A 17,113-nucleotide genomic window follows, 5' to 3' on the forward strand; every position below is an offset into this window, starting at 1 on the left:
TTTCACTCTGTTTCATTATACCTTTTGTTGGAAAAAACTAATTTGTGAAATGAAGAAAGTAAAATTAAGCAAAACAAGCAAAGTGTTCTTGATTTCTTGATAAGAAATCTGTGATTAAGAATTAGGTTAGGTCACACAGAAGAAAATAAACTCTCTGCCTTTTGAGAATGATACTGATATAACCTGAAAACAATGTGATAAGAAACAGGAACCAGCAAAACAAGGGTAAATTTGGCACTAACACCTGGAAAACAATCAAACAAAGACAGCCATTATAAAGCCTTTTTCATTTAACTCCAGGAGCTTTGGCCATAAAGAGGTTCATGCACCTAGAGGAATTTAAGGATAGCCAACTTATGAAATCATTAAACTTGGAAAAATCTTGAGTTGAGATCTGAGTTCTTAATTATTAACTCCTTTGAAAACAATGGCAATTAAATAATATTAACCCTTTAAAATAAATTTTATTCCTGATTATATAAGTACTATATGCTTGATATAGAAAATAAAAGTAATACATTAAATCCTTATCAATAAAACTATCACTTAGCATGAATATTTTGACATAATTTCTTCTAGTTTTGTGTATGTGCATGCACACATGGATGAGAAAGGGAGGAGGGTACACTAAAGTCTACCCTATGAAATTAGAACTATACTATTTTCAATTAATATTTTATTTTCTTATATTTAATACTTTTCAAGAACAGAATGTTTAATGGCCACAAAACATTCTGAACTCCTGAGGAAATTTTTATTATTTTGACAAGTAGCAGTTAAAAACTCTTTCCTATGTCCTTTTAAGAACTAAAACATTCCACTCTGAAACCAGAAATATTCAATAAAATGTCAAGCATAAAAATTCTTTTAGAAGCACCTAGAAACTGATTTCTTGAGGCAAACATGAAGAAATGGCTTGGTGGATTACAAAGATACTACCATTCAATCCCACGAGGTACTTCTGAGATGTCCACTACCATGGACAAATCAAGAACTGCCTGTTATTTTGATGCAGTCTCTCAATTTTCTTTATAGAATTGGTAAAGAAATCTGAAATCTAAAAGCACCATCGAAACTAAGTCAATCAGATCATAATGGCTTCATTAGATTTATAATGAAAAGATTTGTATCAAACCCCACACGTGAATACAGCACTTCATGGTTTACAAAGCACTTTAATATTCATTATCTCATTTGAGCCTCACAACAACCCTGTGTGGAAGGAAATCCCAGTTTATAGATTAAGTAAAGCCTTAGAACTAAGTGGTAAGATCACAACTAGAACCTATTTATCTCTTCTAGGTGTCCCTTCCACGCTGTATTCTAGATATACTAAATGTTTACTTTATAGCTTTGTTTTTTCTGACATTAAAAGGAGTAATACATGTTCATTACCACTCCCCAAAAAGAAAGAAAAATCACCCTTATGACATGCCAAAAAGAATAAAAACAGTTTTCTGGGGCTGGCCCGACGGCGCAACGGTTAAGTTCGCACGTTCAGCTTCTTCGCAGCCCGGGGTTCACCGGTTCAGATCCCAGGTGCAGACACGGTACCACTCAGCAAAAGCCATGCTGTGGCAGGCGTCCCACATATAAAGTAGAGGAAGATAGGCATGGATGTTAGCTCAGGGCCAGTCTTCCTTAGCAAAAAGAGGACGATTGGCAGTAGTTAGCTCAGGGCTAACCTCCCTCAAAAAAAAAAAAAGTTTTCTATAATCTTACCACAAAGGAAAAACTATCATTAACATTATTTTTCTAGGTATATAACCACATACCTCATTTGGTACTGCTTTATTAGAGCAACTGTTTGCCTCAGAAAATATAAATCCACTTTCGCACCTAAGAATGCAGGTATGACACTGGCCAGTTAATACAAGAGTGAGTACATGTCATTCTGTGCTTTCCTCAGTTTAAGTGGCACTCTATCTGCTAACCTCTTCTAGTATATAGATAGATCCACTCAGCCAGCTTCTTCCTACTATTAGTTTTGTCCCCTCATGTCTCACGAAAGTCATAATTCTGAAGGTGCGGCAAGTGTGGATAGAGAGCATCAGTGGATATAAAAATGTCAAAATATAGGACCTCAAGGAAATTGTCAAATAGAAAGGAAAAATAAGCAATTATCTGGTATCATCAAGGGTAGCACAAACTTCACTGCTACCTGAAAGGATTGGTAAACATTATGATCTCAGATATGAAAAAAAATGGAAGATCAACTCGCCAATGCACAATACCAAGGAGGAATCACCAAGAGAAACATGCATTAACAACCCCATATAGCAATGATTTAAGTTATTATTTCCAGGAAAACAACTTTCTGACAAATGGGATACGAGCGCAATCAGATGTACTTTTTTTTAAGGATCATGTGTACATACATAAAAGGGTCTCTAGAAGACAACACGGTATTCATAGTAAATGATGCCCCTCTGAGATGTCCACTGGTGGTCCTGCCTACCTTGCTATCCTCAATATAATGAACTAGTCCAAAAGAAATCACCTGATCCAAGTTGAAATAAATCTTTCCTGGAATTTTTTTTAAAACTAGAAAGGAAAAAAGTGGTGGATGTTGGTAAAACTTAAATGCTGTTGACAGTGTATTTACTGCCTTAGTGAGAAAGCACACTGGAACAAAACAAAGCCAATATAACAGAGGTAAACAGGACCAAGAGGTAAATCCACGGTTTAAGACATTCATTACCCAGTTCCAGCTGTGCCCAAGGGCTAATTGCCTCCCTGCCCTCCCTGTCATTTGGTTGTCCACTTCTTTCATGCAGTGCATGAGCCAAAAAATGTTCCTATCTGCCTAAAATAGGTTGCCAAAATCTTCAATTAAGCATACCTAAATTATCTGGCCAAATGCCTTAAAATGGCAAATGCCTTAAAGCCTTTACAAAGTATAAAAGAGCATAAATAGAATGTTCCTTTTTGTATAAAAAGTGGAAATAAGAAAACACATAAATCTGCTTATGGTTACAAAAAGAAACAGGGAGGATAACAGAAAACAATGAAGTTGGTTATCTCTAGAGGGCAATGTACTGAAAGGAAATGGAAATATTTCATCAAGTACATTTTACTACACAGTTCTGACCTTCAGAAGCATGTTAACAATCTACATTTTTAAAAAAATTAAAACAAGGATGGGAAGAAAGGAAAAAAATCTGAAATTGAAAACAAACTAATTCAATCATTTTTCTAATGAATACCATAATCCACTGAAAAGGAAAAAGACAACTAATGCAACCAAATTATGAACTCACTATTTGATTTATATATCCTCAGTTTGGGTGGAGCTAGGAGAAAAGGGAGAACTACAAACAAATTTTTAGTTAGTTGTTTTTTTGTAATGCTATGAAGCAATTCTTAAATTGCTTTAGATATACATATGATAGGTTGAGCAAATACATAAATGTTTTGGTAATGCTGGGAATCAGGGCTCTTGCTGTGGAAGATACATAAATATGAAATGTGAGAAAGCAAGAAAGAATTGGACAGTAATAAATTATAAACCACTGAAAAAACCAGGAGTCCATAACTCCATACCAATCAATCAAGGTAAATGTAGAGGGAATGCTGAGTTGGAAAATCATCATTTTGTAACCATCATAATAAAGATTGGTTCAGGCAAGAATTATCTGTGCATGTTTAATCTAGAGAGGTTTTGACGAGTAGGACATTTGCACAGTCTTAAAATGTCTCTCCACGGATCAGTTAGTTCAAGGGGGAGTGGAAAACCCCAAACATTTTGACCGAATGTTCTCAAACATAATATCATCCATAAGGGGCAGATGGACATCATGCACCTCCAGATCTGATACCACGGGGCAAGAGCATCACTTACGTGATTTTTCTGGCCAGGGACATACCTAATTTGAATCTAATCAAAAGAAAACATCAGATAAATCCCAAATGAGAAATCTTCAATAAAAAAAAAAAAGAAAGCAGATTGTATTCTTCAAAAATGTCAACTTCACAAAAGATAAAAGTTAGAGAAACATTCCAGAGTAAAGACTAGAGACATGACAACTAAATGCAACTGTCTGATCCTAGACTGACTGCACTGGGGGGGAAAACAACTACTGGGTGAACCACCAAAATCAGAATATGGTAGACTAAAGAATTTTATCAATGTTAAATTTACTGACATTGATAACTGTACTATGACTACAAAGGAAAATATCCTATCTTTAGGAAATAAACTAGGGTAAAGGAGCAACTTATTCTCAAATAGTTCAGGAAAAAAACAGGGGTGTGTGTTTGTGTAGGAGAGAGGGAAGGGAAAAACGAGAGACAAGGAATTCTCCTGTCAGGCAGAGCTTTAATTCATTAAAAAATAGTTAATGACCCAATCCTTTAAGTCCAACACCAGACTATCTAACTTCTTAGTTATATACTAAGTCAAAAAAGGACTATGAGCATGGCAACAGGCAGAAAACTTGCAATATGCTAAAGAGCATGAGTCTTAAACACATTTTTGGATTTGGCTCTTCTTTTTCTGCATCATGTTCACTCCCTAACTATTGACTTAGTCAGCCCATTATGCAATCCATAATAATCTGATCTTTGGGGAAATTTCCACTGATCTGAAGATACCCACCCTGCTAGATGTGCCAGTGAATGACTTCATGCAAAACTGGTTAACTCCCATAAGTGAAATTTAACACTAATGTAACATAGTGTTCTTCAAGAACTTGGACCCTATATTCAATGTTTTAATTCTGGTCCTGCTGCTTGGTAAAAATGCGACCCTGAACAAGCTGGTTAATCTAAGCCTCAGTTCCCTTATGTGAAAAATGGAAATAAAAACAGTACCCACTTCAGAACGTTGATGTAAAGATTAAAATTATACCTCCTAACTTGAAAAAGATGCTCAAAAAACATTAGATAATAAACAAAACGCTTAAGAAGCAAGTAGGTGTTTGTTCCTTTATTAGGATTTGGGTAATTTCTGAAAATTTCATTATTGCAGTAGAAATCGAAATTAAATTAATATAGGTATATAGACATGTATGCATGTGGTGTATGAGACAAGTGGGGAAATGTGAGTACTATCTGATATTAAGGAATTATTATTTTGGGTGCGATAAACATGTTCTTCTCTAAATACCTTAGAGAAAAATTTTGAACTATAAATTAATGAATGATATATGGGATTTGCTTAAAAATAATAGGGTGGACAGTAGAGACTAGATTGACCATTGGTTGTAATTGTTGAAGGTGGGTGATAGGTACATGGGTGAATCATGATACAATACCCTGCTTTTATATGTTTAAAATTTTCCATAATAAAAAAAAATTTTTTTAAAGCAGTGAAGAAATTCCAAAGAAAAGGAAGTTGGCAACATTCACTCATCAACAGGGAAATTAGCTGAAAGTTGAATAAAATGAAGACTGTAGAAATAAGGCAGGAAAATAGTATAGGAACTTAAGACTGAAACAAATATATTTTGGTATTTAGGGGGTTCAAAAGAGCTGAAAAATAATCCAAAATATATGTATCCCAAGGTAATCACTAAAAAAATATCAAAACATGTGTACCTTTTTTCCTATACTCCCTGAACATTTTTCTTTCAATACAAATCCTTTGTTATTCCTGACCCTCGCTGATCATCATTATAGCTATGTGTTTTATTTCTACACCTCACCTTTTCCTCACCCTCCTTCCTTTCCATTATTCTCTTATCTTCCATATACCTATGTCTCTTCCATTTTCAACCACAAATTCAGACTACAGTAAATAAAGTTAAAGCAATGAAAGAGCAAGTAAAGTTGGGTACAAACAGGGGCTTATTGGCTTTAGCCACAAACATAATTACTTTCAGTTTAGAGGATCTCTAAACCACCACATTTCAACATTCAGTAGCTCCTGTTTCCTCACAAAACAGCCCAAATTATGTTACTGGGTACCCATACTGGAAGCACTGTTTCTTAGTATGTAAAGCATTTTATTAAGAACTTACACAGATTCATTCAAACCTTGACAAGTACACATTAAGTCACAGTAAAAAGAGCACGATTTGGACTCCAAGGGCCTGTGTTCTTATCCAGGCTCTGGCAACTACCAGCTGAGTTCATTCACTCAACATGCACATCTCATACATATCAGGCACTGGGACAGATACAAAGACAAACAACAATCATATAAATAAATGGTTACAATATATTTCGATAAGTGCTGCAAGAGAGGCATATGTTAAGTTTACAGATGCACACAGTATTTTAATGAAAGATTAGATGATCTTTCAGCTCCAAAATTCTATCAATTTAATCTAAATTCCTTTAAACCTCTTTTAAGGCTAACTCCTCTAAGGGCGTATCCACAGGTTACAATTTTCTATCAAAAGATGGCTGCCTACGCACTTAAAAATTTGTAATAAAAATAACAGCTAACATTTATTAAACACCCCGTATGTGCCAAAGGATAGGAGCTATCCATACATAGTCTCACTTAGTCCTCAGAACAATCTCAAGTAGGAAGTAGTAATATCACCATTTTACAGATGAGAAAACAAACGTTCAGAAAAACTAACTTACCCCAAATCTCACACATACAGTAAGAGGAAAACAGGGATTTGAATCCAGATCTTCTGATTTCAAAGCCTATTCTCTTTCCACTAAACTATTTGTCTCTCATTTTCTTTCACTACATAAAAACAAAATTTCCAGAGATCACCTTCTTAAGAGCACCCAAGAGAAAATCTTTGAGACAGCCATGAAATATAAAGTGATCACTGATGTAAGAAGTGTTTTTTAAACCAGAGTATCTGCTGTATACAACCTCCATAATACGAGATTACAAAACTAAACATAACCAATATTCAAGATAATAGAGATGTATGACATGAATAAATACTCTACTAGTTAATAGTTACTAGAACTGGTTAATAAACTAGTTAATAAAAACGAATGAGATTTTGTGATTTTTTCCAACTGTTTTATCTTCACCCTAACTTGGTTCCAACACAAACAACCAAGGAGAGAATGGCCCAGCATATTTTAGTGTATTAACATGTTGCAGTCCACATAATTATTTAAAAGTCCATATTACAGAGTATGGGGATAGAAAATAAAGTGTATATGAAACGCTGTCAAATTTTTAAAAAGAATGCAACATAAGACCCATCAAGTTTAGAATGCTTAATAATCAACAAAATTTAAAGCTACGTTGAAATAATGTAAATTACCTGTTTACTTTTCTGTATAAACTTCATTAAACTCATCACCTTTTTGTAAATTTCTTTTTCCAGTCTATCAATTTTAATTGCAAATCTGAACCAGCAATCAATCATCCCTGAAAAATTTTAAGTTAACCCTTTACAACAAATGAGGAAACAACCTGAAGAAATGATTTTGTGCACAATCCCAAAACTAGTTAGAAAAAGAATTCAAACCAACATAAATCGCCGGATCCTGGTAACAGGTTTTCCTTCAGAATGCCTTCAGATTAAAAACAGTATGTTTTCCCCCAAATTGCCTAAAAACAAATTTTAAGATTAGGAAAGATTAACTTGGAAGCAGCCTTCATTGTCTGGTTCAATTAAAGATTTTGGAATAATCTGAGTCTCCCTCATTCGCAATTAGCTCGAGCAACAAAAGATCCGTTTCAAACGTCCTCAAGGATTCACGTATGTGGGATACATTCTCCCCCTACCTTTAACATAACGGGGCCCGAGCTAGGTATCACACAAAAATAAATCACTAATGATCCGTATTCGCGATTCCTCGGAGGAATTTGCAACTAAGTACCATCGATGAGCCCTCGGTATCCCGCACAGAAGTGACATTTTCTTTGCTTTCATACCCGCCCCAGGCAGGCACCGGACACGCAGCCCCGCAGAAGCCGCTGGATCCCAACACAGCCCCTTCACCCAGCTCCCCTTCCCCAGCCCCAAACACAAACACGCTCTTCTCTCCACGCTTCTTGCACAACGTCGCTTGCCAGAGGGCTCGGCTCAAGCTCCAGCGCCTCTCTTCCAGGCCCGACGGGGACGGGGACTCCCTCCGCGGCGCTCCCTCACCACCGCTTCCTCCGGCAGGCCTGGCGGCCTCGGCATCCCTGCGCGATGGGGAAGGGGCAGCCACGGCCTTGCCAAAGGGCTGCTCTCGGTCCTCGGCCCTGTGCCACGGCGTCAGCGGCTCTTCCTGGAGCGGGGTCCCATTCCGGTGCCCGACCCGGCCCTCCGGGGCAGTGAGGTGAACCGACGCGGTGGCGGGGCACCCAAGCGTCCCTTCCCGTCCCCGGGGGTCCCCCAACCTCCTCCCGCCCCCGCCGTCTGCCCGCCGCCATTTTGTGCGCAGCCGCTGCGACACAGATACAATAGTCGGCCCAGATCTCTGAGGAAAGGCTCAGGACCCCCACGCTACGGGCCCCCGCCTTCCAGCCCCCTGCTCCCCACCAGGCAGCGGTCCTACCTATGCCTACCCGACTAACAGCCGGATCCCATTCGCGCCCCACACAGTTTAGCACTCAGCCTCCAGTCTCGACGCCGAAGAAGCTACCGCCTCCAGCGGGCTGCACGCATGCGCGCCTGTCGAGCCTTTGCGAGCCCTCAGCTGCTCCTGGCGCCTGCGTACCGCGGGCGCCGCGCTCGCCCGGAGGCGCGAGACAGGGGCAGAGGAGCTTGGTTCCGGAAGAGGGCGCTCTCGCGTGTGGCGTTCCAGGCGGGACCGCAAAACGAGGTGCCCGCATCAGTGCCTCTGCCTGTTCTGCGCCGGTCCTGTTGAAGTCGTGCACGTCCGTAAGACCTGCATTGTCTCACCTCCTCCGTGAAGTCTTCCCTGACCATTTTTGCCTTCAGTAATACATTGACATAGGTAATATTCATCTCGCACTTGATATGATCATAATACTTTGTATGGTTAAGATTTTGCCTGTCTTTATCCTCTCGCTTCGTTTTTTTGGTTTCTTTTTGTTTTTGCATCCCTGTAGCAATCATGTGATGTATGTCATAGACACTCAAGATGTCAGGAAATTAGAATTCAGTTAAAGCCTATTGAGCTAAAAACAACACTGAAAATCATTTCATGTGTCATTTCACAATAAAAATATCTACCTGTGGGGTAAATATTTTTACCCCTCATTTTACTGATGAAAAACCTTAGATTGAGAGAACTTGAGTGACTTTGCAAGGTTACTCTACTCTATCAACATAAAAACTCAATCATTGGGCAGAATCTGATAAAATTCACAAGTCCTGCCTTACCAATACCACATAAATCACACCACCTACCCTGAGTCTCATGCATCAGTTTTACATAGCACCCAAACAGATGTTTTTCTCTTATTCGCATTAAAATAACCATAGAAAAGGCTCCAAGAAGTCTTTTATAAAATATCTTATCAGATTTTCATTTCAAACTAAAAGTCCTGCTAAAGGCGACAAGCCAAAAACAACCAAGAAAAAGCCAACAAGCTCTGCCAAAACTCCAAATAACCAACATTGAAGTTTAATGTGTTTCCTTCCATACATTTCCTGAGATTCATATCTTCGTCCATTTTGTATGTGGGATGCCACCACAGCATGGCTTGATGAGCAGGGTGTAGGTCTGTGCCCAGGATCCCAACCAGTGAACCCAGACACCAAAGCAGACCACGGGGACCCAACCACTATGCCATTGGGCGGGCCCCTGGCCACCTTCTTGCTGTGTCCTCGTGGGCTTTTCTCTAAGCGCACACATCCCTGGTGTCTCTCTCTCTTCTAAGGACACTAGTCATGTTGGATTAAGGCTCCACCCTTATGACCTCATTTAACCATAATAACTCCTGTAAAGGCCTTATCTCCAAATGCACTCTGAGACATACTGGGGGTTAAGACTTCAGCCTATGAATTGGGAAGGGGCGGGACACAATTCAGTCCATAACATAGGACATTTTCAGGGCTTTGTTTTTTACTGTGAATGAGATGGAAAGGCTATGAGATGGGAAAGTTTTGAGCAAAGGAGTGAAATAATTTGACTTACATTACATTGAATACTTACTCTGTGCCACTATTCTAAGTGCTGGAAGATAGCAGCAGTCAACAAAAATCAAGTACCTACTTTCATACAATTTACATTTTAGTGGGGAAAAAGCAATGAACAAATAAATATATAATGTAGTAACAAAATAAAGCAAATAAGATGAAAATGATGAAGAAAGGGCTCAGTACTGCTTTAGATAGTCAAAGAAATCCTCTCTGATGACATCTGAGCAGAAATATAAAGGAAGACAAGGGAAAGTCATACAGATATCTGGAAGAAGAGCTTTCCAATAGAGGCCAAATCAAGTGCAAAGGCACTAGAAAAGGAGCATGTTGGGTGTGTTGGAGGAATAACAAGAAAGCCAGCTCAGTCGAGGTGGAGTGAAATAGGAAGGACAAGATGAGGATGGCAAAATAGCAAGGGACCAGAGCATGCAAAGCTTTGTAAACCACTTGAGGCAATGTACAACACTGAATAAAATGCTGGATTAGGATCAGAAGAGTTGGCTTTCTAGCCCCTGCTCTGATACGAACCTCACTGGATTTCAGTTTCTTACAAGTAAAAGGGATGGGAGGAAACTAGATTAGCTTTCCCACAAGATGTGAGTCTAGAAATCTATAAACTGAAAGATGCTCATCAATACTTATGGCATTCCTAGGAAAAATATTTTTTATCTTAGAGTCTACTATATCCATGCTACTCCAAGCTTTCATGTCTTCTAGTCTCCAAAGACCACTTACAGAAATTTTCATTCCTATCTAAAAATGTCAATATTCTTGACAGAAGAAAAGCTATCCTACCCACATCCTCTTCTTACCATCACTCTATTGCACAATTCCCCATCCTCTTCTTTTATCCACTCTGTTTTCTGATTAGCCAAATAAAAAGTACCAAGCAGCTCTATCTAGAGCTCAGCTTCTGCCTGCTCAGCACAGTCAAGGCTTCATACCTGAAAGTATTAGAAAGAGAAAAGTCATCACAAACTTTTTCCTATGATTTGTTAACATAAATGAAGCTTTGTCTCAATGACATAAAGAATCTCATCATCATTTTATCTCAAGTGCAAGTGTCCCAATAAATAGGATTTGGGGACAACTATTGCCCTCCTTCTGTCGTTAGAATACAAATCTAATCATTGGGATAGACACAGGGCCACGATGAAAGTTTGAGAAATCCCAGAGCCATTTCACGTTCTGCAAAAGAACATAAACATCAAGAAAACCTGATTCTCACTGTACTTGAATTTTGCAGCATTTATGCCAGACTATAAGGGGCACCCAGGTGTAATATATATAAGTCCAGAAAGTAACTCAAGAACAAGCAGTTATTCTTCTGAGTTTTTATCAATGGTAGTGCAGTAGTGACCAGAAATCAGTTTGCCTCTTCTAGTGAAGGTGGTTTCTGAATATGTCCACAAATTCTTTGATACCTTTCACTTCATGAGGTGGAGCCTAATTCCACTCCCCTTGAATGTAGGACAGACTTAGCAAACCGTTTCTAGTGAACAGAATGTGGTGAGAGTGATGCTGTGCGACTTCCAAGTCTAGGTCACAAAAATGATAGATTCTGCCTCACTCTCCTTTCTCTCTCTTGGTTTCCTCACACTAGGGAAAGCCAGCTGCCATACGTGAGGACATCCAAACAGCCTGTTGAGAAGCCCATAAGGGGAGGAATTAAAGTCTCCTGATAATAAACCTCTTAATCTCAAGTGCGATGCACAGAAGGCCAGTCACTGAGACATGGCGCTTGGAGATGGGGAAAAGTTTATTCAAATTGGCCAAAAGGAGAAGGCAGGAGAATAGGTTCTTTCAAATCCGCCATAACAAGATAAGAGAGCAGGGAGTTTATAGAGCTAAGGGGGTTGGCAAGAGGGGTTCCTAGAAACAAAGGGGTAATCCGTGTTTCTTTCACTCCCAATAAACCCCTGGACAATCTGACTTCTGGGCAGCAGCAGCAGCTGGGGGCTGGTTATCTGGTGATCTTTTAAGGCATTCTTTTTCTTCTGTAAAACAAGCTCATAAATCCTTGTGACCCTTGAGTCACCCCTCAGGTAAAAAAAAAAAATAGCCAATTGACAAGATCAACTTCTTTTCATTTTTGTCTGTGCTAGGAACAAGGTCGAAAGGTAATCTTACCGAATATTTACAGTAACCTTCAGGTACCTGGCTGCACTGCTAACAACTACCACCAAAGAGCCAACTACCAGCCACTGCAGTGGGCACTTTGGAGACAGAACCTCCAGCCTCAGCTAAGCCTTCAAATGACTGCAGCTTAAGTCAATATCCTAAAACCAATCTCATGAGGGCCCCTGAGCAAGGACTGCTTAGCTAAGTCAGTGCTGAACTCCTGAGCCATAGTAATGGTAAGGATAAAAATACATATTGTTGTTTTAAACCATTAAGTTTTGAGGCTTTTTTTTTTTTTATTGAGGAAGATTAGCTCTGAGCTAACATCTGCTGCCAATCCTCCTCCTTTTGCTGAGGAAGACTGGTCCTGAGCTAACATCCGTGCCCATCTTCCTCTACTTTATATGTGGGACACCTGCCACAGCATGGCTTGCCAAGCAGTGCATAGGTCTGCACCCAAGATCCGAACCAGTGAACCCCAGGCCACCAAAACGGAACATGAGAACTTAACTGCTGCGCCACCGGGCCGGCCCCAATTGAGGCAATTTTTTATGCAGCATTGCATAACGAATGCACTTCTTATCTGAAGATTAGAGTCTCGATTCATTAAAAATACAAATCAAAAGCATGATATATTAATCAGTGAACAATAACCTGGGATTTAGAAACAATAGAATTTTGACTTGAATTCTAATTTAAGCAACGTTAATAGTTTCCGTAAGCATAAAATGAGAATAATCCTATACCTTCAGGATTTTCATGTACCCCTATAGCACTATGTATACAATCTACATACTAGCTACAAAAGCAATTGAAGAAAAAGATTCACACTGAGAATAGAAATATGAAGAGTTCTATAGACACACTCCCTAGGGAATCAACCATACTGGTGACAATTACTTTTTAAAAACACCATTTAAAGTCTCTGTAATTGTCCTAAGGGCATACAGCAAATGAAGAAACATTTACTCAAGAAAATCTACTAAATCTCAGTAAGAAGAGTGAGAGTCTGTGGCACGTGAGCCACAACCTGCTTGCTCACCACTCCCACCAAGTTCAGTGTGATGGAAGCTCTACTCATTTGTTACTAGTAAGAATACGGGGCTCCCTCTTCCCCTAGCTGCCCTAGCTCCCAAGGAATACTGTATCCCTCCAGAAGGACAGGCCACCAACAGTTCTTTTCCCTCCCAACTCTAGGTTATAGAGGCTAAATTTCAGGCAAGTGCAGCAGAGAGGTTAAGGGCTCCCTTCTTATACTCAGCCCACGCTCATAAGGTAGAGGCTGAATCTCAGATGAAGCAGGCCATCACTACTGTGACCCTGATTGGCCTTGTCCCAACACATTGGTAGGGCGGAAGGTCAACTCCAGGAGAGGCAAGTCGAGGAGACCAGAGGCTACTACCCCCACCCAGAGTCCTGCTCAAAAACCAGGGTTGTGGGGCTGGCCTGGTGGTGCAGCAGTTAAGTGCGCAGGTTCTGCTTTGGCAGCCCAGGGTTCACCGGTTCGGATCCCAGGTGCAGACATGGCACCACTTGGCACACCATGCTGTGGTGGCATCCTACATATAAAGTAGAGGAAGATGGGCATGGATGTTAGCTCAGGGCCAGTCTTCCTCAGCAAAAACAGGAGGATTGGCAGCAGTTAGCTCACGGCTAATCTTCCTCCAAAAAAACCCCAAAACACCAGGGTTGTCATTCCAAAAGAAGTCGGCCACTGTCCCCAACACCAGATCTGGAGCAGTGGCTCAGAGATTTGGCCCAGGGGAAGAGGCAGGCCATAACAATAGAGAGCTCTTAAGCTCTCCTCAGAGAAAATAACTTTATTTAAAACAGACTATAGGGAAGTTCAAGCCTAAGGGTGATCTCAGAAACAATGGAAAAATTGGATAAGAAATTAAGAGGAAGCTGATAGCTTCATGATATCAACAAGCTAAATTGCAGGCCTGCAAGGTTTACAGAGAGATTCAGGGGAAGAAAAAGGTAAAAGAGCCTCCTGAGGACAGAACAAATGTCAGAGACTGGTCTTAAAAGCTACTCAAGCAAAGGAGTCCAAATTTAATTGGATCAGACTGTGGAGAAATTTATGCCTCAGGGCATGCTCAGAAGCAACAGAGCAATCAGCATGCAATTAATATAGCCTAAAAGCTGGGTGCAATACAAACAGAGGCAGACAGCTTAACAGAGAGATCAGGGAAAGACACAGTGTAAAAGAGCCCTGCTAAAACACTGTCATCCCAGAGTGACTTGTGCACATCCAAGACTACAACCTGTGAGGAGCAAGAACAGAGGCTGCACATTGCAGGGGCAATAGACTTCACTAAAATAGTTCAGTCAAGCAACTAAACAAACAAACAAGCAAACAACAATAAAAACAAGCCCCAGGGGGAGGAGATAATCAATATCCAGATTTGCTACAATATATTACCTAAAATGTCCAGCTTTCAACAAAAAAAATTACAAGACATACAAAGAAACAGGAATGTGTGACTCATACACAGGAAAAAGATCGGCAACAGAAACTGCCTATGAAAGGCAACAGATATTAGATTTAACAGACAAAAACTTCGTAATAACCATTAAAAATATATTGAAAGAACTAAAGAAAACCATACTAAAAGAAATAAATGAAGGTATGACAATGTTGCAACAAATAGAGAATGTCAATAAAGAGAGAGAAATAATTTTTAAAAACAACCATATAGACATTGTGGCAGTAAAAAGTACAATACCTAAAATGACAAGTTTACTAGAGGGGTTCAACAATTGATTTGAACTGGCAGAAGAAAGAATCAGCTCTCCTGAAGACAGACCAATGCAGATTATGCAACCCAAAGAACAGAAAGAAAAACAATGGAGAAATGTTAACAGAGCCTCAGAGAAATGGAGTATACCATTAAGTGCATCTACATATGCAGAATGGAAGTCCCAGAAGGAGAGGAGAGAGAAGAGAGAGAAAAAGAGCAGAAAACAAACTGTTTTTTTGCTGGGAAATATTTGCCCTAAATTAACATTTGTTGCCAATCTTACTCTTTTTATTTCCCTCCCCAAAGCCGCAGTACATAGTTGTCTATTCTAGTTGTAAATTCTCCTAGTTCTTCTGTGTGAGCTGCTGCCACAGCATGGCTACTGACAGATGAGTGGTGTGGTTCCACAGCTGGGAACTGAACCTGGGCTGCTGAAGTGGAGTATACTGAACTTTAACCACTAGACCATCAGGGCTGGCTCCAGAAAAAAATTTGAAGTAAGGGCCAAATACTTCCCAATTTGATGAAAACCATTAATTTAAACATCCAAGAAGCTCAACCAAGTAATATAAACACGAAGAGATCCATACACAAACATATCATAGTAAAAACACTGAAAGACAAAGACAAGGAGAATTTTGAAAGCAGCACAAAAAAATGACTCATACATACTGATTTCTCATCAGAAACAATGGGGGCCAGAAGGCAGTGGAATGATGTATTCAGAGTCCTGAAAGAAAGAAGTTGTCAACCAAGAATCTTATATCCAGCAAATCTATTTTTCAAAAATGAAAGTGCAATAGACATTCCAGATAAACAAAAACTGAGAGAATTTGTTGCAAGATCTATCTTATAATAAACACCAAAGAAATTTATTAAAGTAGAAAATGAGAAACTGCAGACAGTAACTCAAATCCTCATAAAAAATAAAGACACCTTGGGCCTGGCCCTGTGGCCTAGTGGTTAAATTCGGCATGCTCTGCTTTGGCAGCCCGGGGTTCACAGGTTCGGATCTTGGGCACAGACCTACACTACTCATCAGCCATGCTGTGGCTGTGACCCACATATAAAATAAAGGAAGGGAGCTGGCCCAGTGGTGTAGTGGTTAAGTTCACATGCTCTGCTTCGGCAGTCCAGGGTTCACAGGTTCAGATCCAAGGTGTGGACCTAGCACCGCTCATCAGGCCATGTTGTGGCAGCATCCCACATAAAAGAGAGGAAGATTGGCATAGATGGTAAGTCAGCAACAATCTTTCTCAAGCAAAAAAAGAGGAAGCTTAGCAACAGATGTTACTCAGGGCAAATCTTCCACTCAAAAAAAAAAAAAAATAGAGGAAGATTGGCACAGATGTTAGCTCAGGGTTAATCTTCCTCAAGCAAAAAAACAGGAAGATTGGCAACAGGTGTTAGCTCAGGGCTAATCTTCCTCAGCAAAAAAATAAGTAAATAACCAAAGGTAATTATGAAAGACAATATGAGTGCATATTTCTTCTCCTTTCTTCTCTTAAGTGATTTTAAAAAGGAACTTATAAAACAACAGGTATATAATTATATTGTTGGCATGTAACACACAGAAATGTAATCCATTTGACAATAATAACACAAAGGAGGTGAGTGGGAGAAAATCTGTATTGCAGTCAGGTAAGGACACCAGGTGGTAACTTGAAAACACATGAACAAATGAAGAGAACCAAAAATGGGTAAATAAGGTTACTATAACAAACTCTATAAACGTATACTCGTTCTTCTTCTCTCAGCTTCTTTAGAAGACATAAAATTATATAAAGTAATATTTATAACAACATATTTCTGGGTCTGTAAATATATAAAGTAACATATGTTAAAAAACAATAGCACCAAAAAGGGGAAGAGACAGTAGATCTATACCATAATAATGCTTTTAAAGATCACTATAATTAAGTTAGTATAAATCTGAAATGGATTCTGAAGAGTTAAGATGTATATGGTAAACCTTAGAGCAACAACTAAGAAAATAATTCAAAAAATTTCTATAAATGAAAAAATCATTAAAAGAACTAAGATGTGACACTAGAAAGATATTCACAACGCAAAAGAAAGCAATAAAGGAGGAAGAGAGGAGAAAAGTCATGAAATGAACAGAAAATGAAAAATAAAATGGCAGACACAAATCCAACCATATCAGTAACCACATTAAATGTGAATGGATTGAAGAATCCAGTCAAAAAGCAGAGATTGTCAGACTTGGTAAAAACACAGGTCCAACTATATATTGTCTACAGGACACGCATTTTAGACTCAGAT

General features: G+C 39.3%; 1 protein-coding gene across 3 annotated transcripts in view; it reads right to left on the bottom strand.

Moving 5' to 3' along the window:
• Positions 1–17,113, bottom strand: part of ZNF638 (zinc finger protein 638) — a 138,808-nt gene that overhangs the window by 70,053 nt on the left and 51,642 nt on the right. Inside the window, exon 1 of one of the 3 annotated variants that reach the window (XM_070236255.1) lies at positions 8,413–8,577. The exons of 1 other annotated variant lie outside the window; for it this stretch is intronic. The gene's annotated coding sequence lies outside the window, so the exon portion shown is untranslated. Of the gene's footprint in view, positions 1–8,412; positions 8,578–17,113 lie in introns of those variants that run through there. One more of the 3 variants, XM_023618928.2, reaches the window with a different exon arrangement.

This window comes from Equus caballus, chromosome 15 (assembly GCF_041296265.1).
Source record: "Equus caballus isolate H_3958 breed thoroughbred chromosome 15, TB-T2T, whole genome shotgun sequence".
NCBI classification, from domain to species: Eukaryota; Metazoa; Chordata; class Mammalia; order Perissodactyla; family Equidae; genus Equus; species Equus caballus.